Source organism: Caretta caretta, chromosome 18 (genome assembly GCF_965140235.1).
Source record: "Caretta caretta isolate rCarCar2 chromosome 18, rCarCar1.hap1, whole genome shotgun sequence".
Taxonomy (NCBI): domain Eukaryota; kingdom Metazoa; phylum Chordata; order Testudines; family Cheloniidae; genus Caretta; species Caretta caretta.
In genome coordinates, this window is record NC_134223.1 from 11,369,424 (window position 1) to 11,379,962 (window position 10,539).

A 10,539-nucleotide genomic window follows, 5' to 3' on the forward strand; every position below is an offset into this window, starting at 1 on the left:
TAATACTCCTTTGCTTGTGGTATGCTAGAGAGGCAGTATTGCCTAGTAGATAAGGCGCTGGACTGGGATTCCATAGAGCTGGGTTCTGTTCCTGGCTCTGGCTTGCTAGGTGACCTTGAGCAGGTCACTTCACCTCTGTGCCTCAGTTTCCCCATCTGTAAAATGGGGATCATGATAGTGACCCCCACTTTAAGATCTGCTGATGAAAAGCACCAAATAAGAGCTAGATATTATTATACAGTGTTGCCACTGCTGAGATTAAACACCCCTTGGTTTTGAAAAGGCTGGTTTGTGTCCCTGTGTTCACACCCATATAGCGTCCCAAAGGGATCCGAGCCAGGCCTGCCGAGCACTCACAGTTGACACCAATCCTGTCTGGAGAGTGGGGAGAATAGGGGACAGGTGAAAACCAGAGACTGTCGCCTGGAGGGGTGCACTTGGAGACCTGAGGGGGCTCAAAGGGGTGAATAGCTTTGAATTGTGCCAGGGAGTCACCAGAGATCTAATGCATTGTGCATGCAACGTAAATCTGCTCACTGGGCCAGCTCCAGAGACAGAGCTCACAGCCCGAGCGAATGGAGCAGTGTTTCCTTGGTATCCATCCAGATTTCCCCTCCCACACTGGTGTGCAGCGTATTGTACACAAATTGTTCACCCGGCTGCTGCCCTCCATCCAAGAGGTGGCTGCATTTCAGAGGCACGGTATGTACGGAGCTTTTGAAGCACTTTGCAATGCAAGGTGTTGGATCAGGGCGGTAGCTACAACACACCTGGGACTCAGCTCAAACGCCAACCCTTCCGCCCCCCCCAAAATCAGGAATCCCTCTGGCTCCTGGAGCTGTGACTGACACCAAGTGAACACACTGCTCCTCCAATTTCCCAGGTCTGCTCCCTCTCTTCCTGGCAAACTCCTCTTGTTTTGGGAGAAGAAGTCCTGGCTTCTTACGCCACTGGCGGCCATTACTGGCCCACCAAGCAAGCAGCTGATCCCAGCCTGATCCCTCGAGGTTTTCCGGATAAGCGGGTGGGGCAGGTCACTCAGGCATCATCCAGCATGAATGGGCGCTGACATCATTCCCCCTCCTGTGCTAGGCTTGCTCATTTCAGTCCTTATTGAGCCTGATAACAGGAGGTGTTTGTGCGAAAACATCCCAGAAACCCTGCCTGGCTCCGGGGCGGGAGGGGAGGGAGCCGGGGCGGCTGGATGAGATTTCACCAGCGAGGCTGTTCTGGATACATGCTGTTTGACAGAGGGACGTCTCCCCAGGCGGAGAGGGAAAGAGCCCATGTCCTACTACGCTTCAGGGACAGCGAGTCTGGCTCCGGTTATGAGCCCTCCTCTAAACTCACTCAGCGCTTGGCCTGCTCCTACTTAGGCTCTAGGGCTGGAGCTTTCCAAGGAGCCCAAGTGAGTTGGACACGCAAGTCCCACGGAAATGTGATGTGAGTTCGGCACTTAATTCTCCTAGGATGCATTGAAAAATCCCAGCCTGGTTCCTTTATTGGGGTTCAACGGTGGCACAGGCTCACTGTGAATGGGGGGAGGGACAAAGGGTAGGAGGGGGAGCCAGGTGAGTGCTCTGCAGGGGGAGCCGAGAGTTCTCCGGGGGGCAGCTGGCTCCAGGCTGAGAAGAAGGGTCCTGGAGGTTCTTGTCTCTCTTTGCAAGGGTAGCTTCTCCTGGCTCCAGCTCAATCAACCCGGTTCCTACCTGCTCCAAGGCCTGATCCTAAGTACTGCAGCAGCCGTTCTGGGTCCTGCTCCATCCCCGACACGTGCGCACAGTTTACAGGGAACTTTGGTTCCCAGAACATGCAGTGGAACTACGCCCACAGAGCAGCCTCCTCCACGTATCTATTTGGGGCCAAACTCTTGTCAGAACTTCAGCACCATTCAACCCAGCCCTGAACCTTAGCCCTGGTTTCACCTTGGGCTCCAAACTGATCCAGATGCCCCTTCCCCAGCTCATCTACCTCTTGTCCTGCTTCTGGGAACAGCTGGAAAGCAACCAGCTAACACACTGCCCATCACCGTATTTTCTGAGTGCCTGAAAAGCCACGAGCCTCAGCCATAGCCAGACTCAGCAACGCATAGCCTGGCCCCCCGAGCCTGGAGATCGGACAGGGAGGCAATCTGCATCTTGTTCTCTCCTCCAGCAGCCTGCAGGCACACGCTTGACTGGGGCCACACAAGGCTGGATTTGGAGCAGTCAGAGCCCCAGTTCAGCCTGATGGCCATTTTCCTTGGTCACTCTCTCTCTCCGTTGCTCCAACTCCTACCAAGTAGCATGGACTGGGCCAGTGGGATCTGACCGGCTTCATAAACTCACTCGCTCTTGGGTGTCAGACCAAATGAGCTTCATGGAGCTCAGTAATGCTGAACACACGTGTTCCTGTTGGTGAGGCTCATTAGGAATGCAGCTGAGCAGCTGCATGACAGGTGAGACAGCACCGGGGGGGTGGATTTACTCTCCCCCCTCCATCTCCCCTTCTTATGAATCCCTTGCCCCATGCACGTGTTCACTGGCACATTGACAGACACGCCATCCAGACATTCGTCCACACGCCCATGTAGGCTATACCCCAGGAGCCAGTGAACCAGCCTCCATGGCTGCTGAGACCTTCCACTCCCCCCTGCCCACGCAACTCAGCACTTCTCCTGTGTGGGGGGAGGTTGAGGGAGGTCGGGAAGTTAGAGGGACAAAACCATGACCTCACAGGCTGATGCAATGGAAACCAGTGGCGAGCAGGTGAAAGGAGAGGCAGCTGACTCTGCCTGGAAGAAATAAGAAATTCTCCCCCTGTCCTATGAGCCTTTGCCCACTTCTAGAACCAGTTTGTTGTTTGACATTCTGAATGGTTTGGAGAATCGCAGATTCCAGCGGGTAAGACCATTCCCCCAGCTTTACACGACATGGGTAGGTCCCCAGTCAAACCCCACCCCTGCTGTGACTGGGTCCCCTGCTTCCCCATATCACAGGAGAGGCAGGATGATCTTTGAGGCTAAGGCCCAGGAATGGAAGCCAGCAACTCTGGATTCTATACCCAGCTCTTCCACTGATGGGCTCTGTAACTTTAGGCAAGTCGCTTAACTTCCCCAAGCCTGTCTCCTCGTCTGCCAAATTAAGGTAACATCGCTGCCCTTCCTCTCAGGGGTGTTGAGAGGCTTAGCTAAATGTGTGTGAAGTGTGTTTTAAAACTAGAGCTAGTCCAAAAAAATAAAAATGTCACACTTCCCTCCTCCCCAACAGAAAATGCCATTCTGTCAAAATTACAGTGTTTCATGGAAACATCTGTTCAGAAGAAAAATTCATTGGGAAGGTTTCTCAGATCCCAGATGCCATTTCTGGTCAAAACAAGAGAGATTGGCTGCATCTACACTACTGAGATAAAAGCAACATGGCCCCCTAGTTTGGACACATCATACGCTGACAGGAGGAGTTTTTCTGTTGGAGTAGGACCACCACGTGCCCAAACAACATTAGCTACATTGACAGATGCATTCTTCCATGAGCTGCATCAGCACTGGGGTTCAGTCAGCGTAGCCACATCTGTCAGGGGTGTGGTTTTTTCGCACCCCCAGCCGACGTTGAACTTTTAAATGTAGACCAAACTAGAGACAGACACACCCCAAAAATAGCCAATAGCCAGGTGGTTGGGGTACTCAGCTGGGCTGTGGAAGACCCAGGTTTAAGTTTCTGATCCGAATCAGGCAGAACAGGGTTTTGAACCTGCGTCTTCCATGTCCCAGGTGAGTGCCCTACCCACCGAAATAAAAACACATTTTGAAACTGCAACACTTTTCACACAATAGAATCGTTGTTTTCCAGCCAGCCAGCCCTAGTTGAAACCCTCCAGTGTAATCCTATGATGCATGCGGGCAACAGATTACGTCTTAAACAGGATCAGTTATTTGATGCCATCCACTTCTCACTGCCCTCTGGCTTTCATATCCCTCTGGCTTTCATAGCAATGGGCAGTGCTTAATTTGTGATGAAAGAGGAGCAAGGCTCGAGCAATTTTTTTACTTTCATAACTAATGCAGCAAGACCAGAGGTGCTGGGGCTCTGAACTACCAAGCCTAGAGATGCCGGGGCTCAGCCCTGGCAAGGCCTGGCACAAATTAAGCACGGTGGGCGAGAACCAGAACTCCAGATCTGGACCTAACAGTTCAGTTCCAGGTCCTGGCCCATGCATTCACTAAACACACAAGATAGAATGCTCACAATAATCCAGAGCAACTCCAGGCATGTGCCAAAGAGACTGGATTGCCCGGCCCAGAATTATGTCCACGGTCCCTAGCAGTGGTACTGCCTCGCATTAAGGCTTTGGTCTCATTTCCAGCTTTCTCTGTGAAAAGTTCAGCGCACATGGCCCCACAGGCCCCTCTTGTTCCTGTCCATTAAAGCCCAGCAGGGACCATGTGCCATGACTTTGCCCTTTAGAGCATTCAGTAACACCAGCCCCCTCATGCATACCTTATGTGAGCAGGCAATAGTTTTAGGTCTTGGCTGAATGTTAGCAAACTGTGAAGCTCCTACAGCTATTACCACCTCAGCAGCCTGCAGAGCCAATGCAATATACAGTCCCAGAGATCCTGGCCGCTCTAGAGCTATTGTTCCACCAGCCTGTTTTCAGTGCTGCTCACAAAGCGTCCCCAACAGCAGGCAGCCTGGGACCCAGCTGAGGGTCTGGGGTCCTTTTCCCATTTGCTGTTTATGCTCCAGGGCCTGCTGCACTGGGGGCAGCAGGGAGTCTATTAGCTGATCAAGGGGTTGGCTAATTAGCAGCTCTGAAAGATGCACAGGAGCCGGAGCCGGGGAGCCCACACAGAGGGAAATGGCATAAAGACAACGACCCCTGAAAACCCTTCTTCCGTTCCCATTTGAAGAGCTCGGTGGAACTCAGCACTTTCAACTGGCTCCACCAAGACTCTCTGCTAATTAAAAGCAGAGGCTTTGTCCTCCAGTGCCTTGGATTGTTCATCTAGGCTAGACCAGAGTTTGGACTCACAAACTAATGGAAACAGCAAAGTGCAGGAACTTGGAAAAAAAATTTTTTAGTGGAGTTGGTGACCCCCTCAAACATAATACTGTCTGGCTGTTATGTAGCACTTTTTATCCAGAGACCTTGAAATGGTTTCAAAGGAGGTGAGCATCATGATCTTCATTTTACAGACGGCAACTAAGACGCAGTGGTGAAATGACTTGCCCGAGGTCACTAGCGGAACCATGAGTAGAACGCTGGTCTCTTGAAACCCGGTCCAGTGCTCTAGCCCTGAGACATCACTGCTTCCCTAGCTAACCCTGTACAAAGGCCATGGAAGGGAAGGATAATCTGGTGGTTAGGGTACTTGCTTAGGACCCATGAGGCCGTGGTTCAAGTCCCTGCTTGGCCACAGACTTCCTGTGTGATGTTGGGCAAGTAAGTTACTTAGCCGCTCAGTGGCTCAGTTCCCCATCTGTACAATGGGGCTAGCAGCCCTACTTCACAGGAGTGTTGGGAGAGTTACTATGGTAATGGGGGCCAGAGAAGTACCTAAGACAGGCCGGTTTCAAAAAGACATGAGGTGACCCTTGAATTCCTGCCCTCCTCCTGTGTGGGATGGGGCTTCGTGTGGGGAGTTCTTCCAGGCAGGGCCTTCTGAAGCTCCTCTCTGCCTTGGTTTAGGACAAGGAGAGCTGCTAGGGGAAAATCTGGTCCTGTGTGTTATAAACTTCCAGGGGGCCTCAAAAGCAGAAGTGGGCCAAAGCTACAAAGTTTGGACCCAACTCTGGCTTCCAACTTCTTCAGAGTTGGGGATATTTGGATCTAGCGGTTTTGGTTTGAGCTCATCTCTACTCAGAAATAGCCACACACTACCACCCCTAACCCTCCCTGGTACAGTTCACTCTTTGGACTGGTCTAGACTTAAAAGTTTTGCCAGCATAGCTATGGTGAGTGGAAGTTTTCTAACTGATTTAGCTATGCTGGCAAATGCGCTACTGCAGATGCATTTATACCAGCAAAGTACTTCTTTCTTTTGGAGAACTGGTGTAAGCTAGACCAGCAAAAGAACTCTTGTTGGTATAAGCCATGGTTTGCTGGTATAGCTATGCCGGCAAACCCCTCTAATGTAGTCAAGACCTTTGATTTATAGAACGGGACATTCATTTTGTTTCATACTTGTGTCATTTTGCCACATCCCATTACTTGAGCTTCTATCTTCCCAGCGCCTTTTTACACCTGTCTAGTTCAGCACAAGCCCATAAAGGAGGAGTCACTTTCATAGAATCATAGAATCATAGAATATCAGGGTTGGAAGGGACCCCAGAAGGTCATCTAGTCCAACCCCCTGCTCAAAGCAGGACCAATTCCCAGTTAAATCATCCCAGCCAGGGCTTTGTCAAGCCTGACCTTAAAAACCTCTAAGGAAGGAGATTCTACCACCTCCCTAGGTAACGCATTCCAGTGTTTCACCACCCTCATAGTGAAAAAGTTTTTCCTAATATCCAACCTAAACCTCCCCCACTGCAACTTGAGACCATTACTCCTCGTTCTGTCATCTGCTACCATTGAGAACAGTCTAGAGCCATCCTCTTTGGAACCCCCTTTCAGGTAGTTGAAAGCAGCTATCAAATCCCCCCTCATTCTTCTCTTCTGCAGACTAAACAATCCCAGCTCCCTCAGCCTCTCCTCATAAGTCATGTGTTCTAGACCCCTAATCATTTTTGTTGCCCTTCGCTGGACTCTCTCCAATTTATCCACATCCTTCTTGTAGTGTGGGGCCCAAAACTGGACACAGTACTCCAGATGAGGCCTCACCAATGTCGAATAGAGGGGAACGATCACGTCCCTCGATCTGCTCGCTATGCCCCTACTTATACATCCCAAAATGCCACTGGCCTTCTTGGCAACAAGGGCACACTGCTGACTCATATCCAGCTTCTCATCCACTGTCACCCCTAGGTCCTTTTCCGCAGAACTGCTGCCTAGCCATTCGGCCCCTAGTCTGTAGCGGTGCATTGGATTCTTCTGTCCTAAGTGCAGGACCCTGCACTTATCCTTATTGAACCTCATCAGATTTCTTTTGGCCCAATTTTTCCCAAGGCACTGCTGAAATACCAGAGGGCAGATTACCTGTAGTCCAAATTTTCACTGATGGAAGCTTTGGACGTGAACTTTAAGAATTAAGGTCTTTGTTTTTCAACGCCCAGGAGCACATGCAAGTCAGGGGGGAATCGTATGCTATTTCAAGAAGGTGTTACTTGCAGTGAGGCTAAAATTAGACACTTTGTTCCTAAAAAGACCTTGGAGAACAACAAAGATTTGGCAAGAGGGTCTTCAGTTGGGAATGTGACACAGGAAACGCCTACATGGCAGCCAGTGGTGATGTCACCTGGACTGCCCAATGGGGATGCTCCCTGGTGAGGAGTCATGGGAAACTCCCAGAGAAAGCACTGGAACATGTTCAAGCCACTCTGTATCTGCAGGCGGCTGAGTGCAGAGCAGGGTGTGAGGCGGAAGTGTCGACAGGCCCCCTCCTTTAATGTTACCAGATAAGGGAAACTGCAGCAGATAGAGAACTGTCATTCTTGCACTATTAGTGAGAGGCTCTTCAGCATAATCTCTGCTCCTCTCTTCCTGCCCCTGCTCCCCGTTTCACTGCTCCAGGAATTCTTGCCTTCCATACTTTCTACCTTCCACAAATGGCTTGCAAACATTTCTACCCAGCAGCCCTGAGAGCAGGGTTGCTAGAAACAAATCATCAGGCACTGGGACTGGAATTTCAATGACAGGGACAGTAGCGGGTTGAATGAAGGGTCTTGTTTTGAAGCTAAGTTAAGAGCTACCAGATTAAGCAGTCTGATTTGACCCCTCTCAGGCCTGTGCCTAGCAGGGATCTATTTTGGGTTGAAAAATACAGAAGCCGGATGCTCTGCAGCTCCGCACAGCCCCCTGATTCGGGGGTGGAGCGGGGATCATTTTGACAGTCCATGCACCATGGCAGCCAGGTGGTGCATGAGATCCCATCAGCTGCTGAAGAAGGCCTCCACAGCAGCAGTCTCTCTAAGTCTATTCTAACAGAAGATCCATTGATCACCAGCAGTTGCCTGGTTTTCCCTTGGAAGTCAACCAGTGATGCGTCAATTCATTACCTGGTCAAATGGTGCAATAATACTCTGCCCTGTTTCATGATTAAAATGCACAGACATTAATTGCTCCCCATAACACCCATGTGAGGTAGGTAAATAGATAAGGATCAGCCCCATGTTACTGATGGGGTAATGGAAGCAGAGAAGGAAAATGACCTATCCAGGCCACAGAGGGAAAATAAGGGCTTGTCTACATAGGGACATCCAGCAAAAGTAATCTGAATCAACTAGAGGTATGTATTTGAAGTGAATTTAAATTAGTTGTGAATTAAGCTAAGGCCACTTTAATTCTGACAAGCATCCACACAGGGATTTAATGTGGTTTAACTAATCCATTTCAAATTCACACCTTTAGTTAATTTGGATTCATTTTCATAGGTATCCCCATGTAGACAAGCTCCACGTAAGAGCCAGGAGTTTCCAGCTGTCAGAGCCAATGCCTAAATCACTCACCCTCCCCACTTCTCATCACATCGTGGAGTAACAGACCCATAAGCATTTGAAGTTTCTAATGGAACAAGCCTCTCAATCACAACGAAGGACCCAATACAAGAGACTAGGGGAAAATAGCAATACAGAGTCATGCTCCTGCATTTAGGAGGGTAAAGAATTGGTGATTACCCTAACAGCGAGACAACACCGAGTTTGCATTGTTGGAGTTCAAGCTGGGCCTGTAATGAAGGATGCCGAGAGGTGTGAAAAGAAGGCTGTGAAGGGCTGATATAATCAAGGCTGTAGGTTTGTCAAGGCCACGACAAACCCCATTGCTCTGATGCTGTTTGCAAAATAAGCCAAGGGCTTTGGAACCTGTTGAGCAAAACCTCAGGAATATTTTCTTTTACAAACTTGGCTTCTCTATGGGCCTGATTCCCTTCTGACTTACATCAGCTTTACCCAGGAGTAATTCAATGGACTAAAATGGACTTACTCCTGATTTACGCCAGGGAGAGGAGACTCAGGGCCTACTGGAGACTGGCCAAGTGACCTGGGTTTTTTAATGGCTTTAAATAGCTATTGATGATGAGATGCTCGTAAATAATTTGTATTGCAAAATCAAGAATATTTTTGCTCAGAAATAACATTCCCACATTGGGGTTTTTTTCCCCTGAATGTCAGTCTTTTCACATTTCCACACCCCACCTCCCAAACTTGAGGGCAGGTCTACACTATGGGGTTAAGTCGACGTAAGTTACACAACTCCAGCTACATGAACAATGTAGCTGGAGTCGCCCTAGCTTAGGCTGACTTACTGCGGTGTCGACACCGCGCTGGGTCGACGGGAGAAACGGTCAGATCTGGAGCCCCTCAGTTGGAATGTTTTACTTCCGGTTTATTCATTATTTTCCATTGACAGCTCTGACTCTCTCACAAACAAACAGACTCGGAGTATCAGATAGCAGATTTTCACCCTAAATTGAACACAGCCACCCATATCAAACTGTCCCTCTGCACTGAAATAGCACTCTGTGTGCCAAAATGTCAAAGATTTCCTTGGACCATTACACTTGCAATATGTATCTGACCTAGATAGGTGTAAGGAATGTTGCTATCTCAGGTCCCTTCTCTCACTGTCCTCAGGGTTCAGACCGGTACCTCTTGGTCATTTCCTGCTCTGCCTGAGATAATGATGTCATGGCTCACACTGGTCTTCACACTTCAACACTCGGCAAAAAAATGCGTTATCCCTCAGAAGGCAACATGGTGAAAAAAAACAGAAAACCCATTGGTCAAGCGAGGCAGCAGCTATGTAAGGAATTCCAGATGGGTGAGAGAGGCTGCGAACACTCCATGTCTCAGGGGTTCGCTGTGCTCATGGCTTCCTTTAGCTGCACAAAGCAAGGCCAGCACAATGCCACACCTTCTGCTGAAACACAAGTAAGGGTTTAAAGCTTAGAACTCTGTTTTCAGATTTCCACAAGGGCTCTGTGGGAGGGACGCGATTTCATGTTGACAGCCCAGCCAGCTTGGCCGGTCATTGAGCCCTTCCAAAGGGTAGGTGCTCTAGTGAGTGTTTAATGGGAGGTCCAGAGATCTGAGAATCTTATGGTCTGTGATCTCTATAAATTCTCCCCAAGATTTTCAAAGGTGGTTTTTAGAGTCCAACTTAAAACCCGCTAAAGGGGCCCGATTTACAGAATGTGTGGCTTGGCCTCTACACTTACTGTCCTCTTGATCCATTCCTCCACTACCAGCCTAGATCCTGGAAGCCCCTGTGCACAGAAGAACTTCCCAATGACTGTATTTCCTTCTCCTGTAAGGCCTTCAGGAGCCCCACCTGTTACTTCAAGCCTTTTAGTAATGTTTTCATGCTGGTCTTTCATCAGTCACCTCTGCACTAGCTTGTGTTCTCAGGACAGGGACTCTGTTCTTTGTAAATGCAGCACCTCTGAAATGTAGCCATCTCATG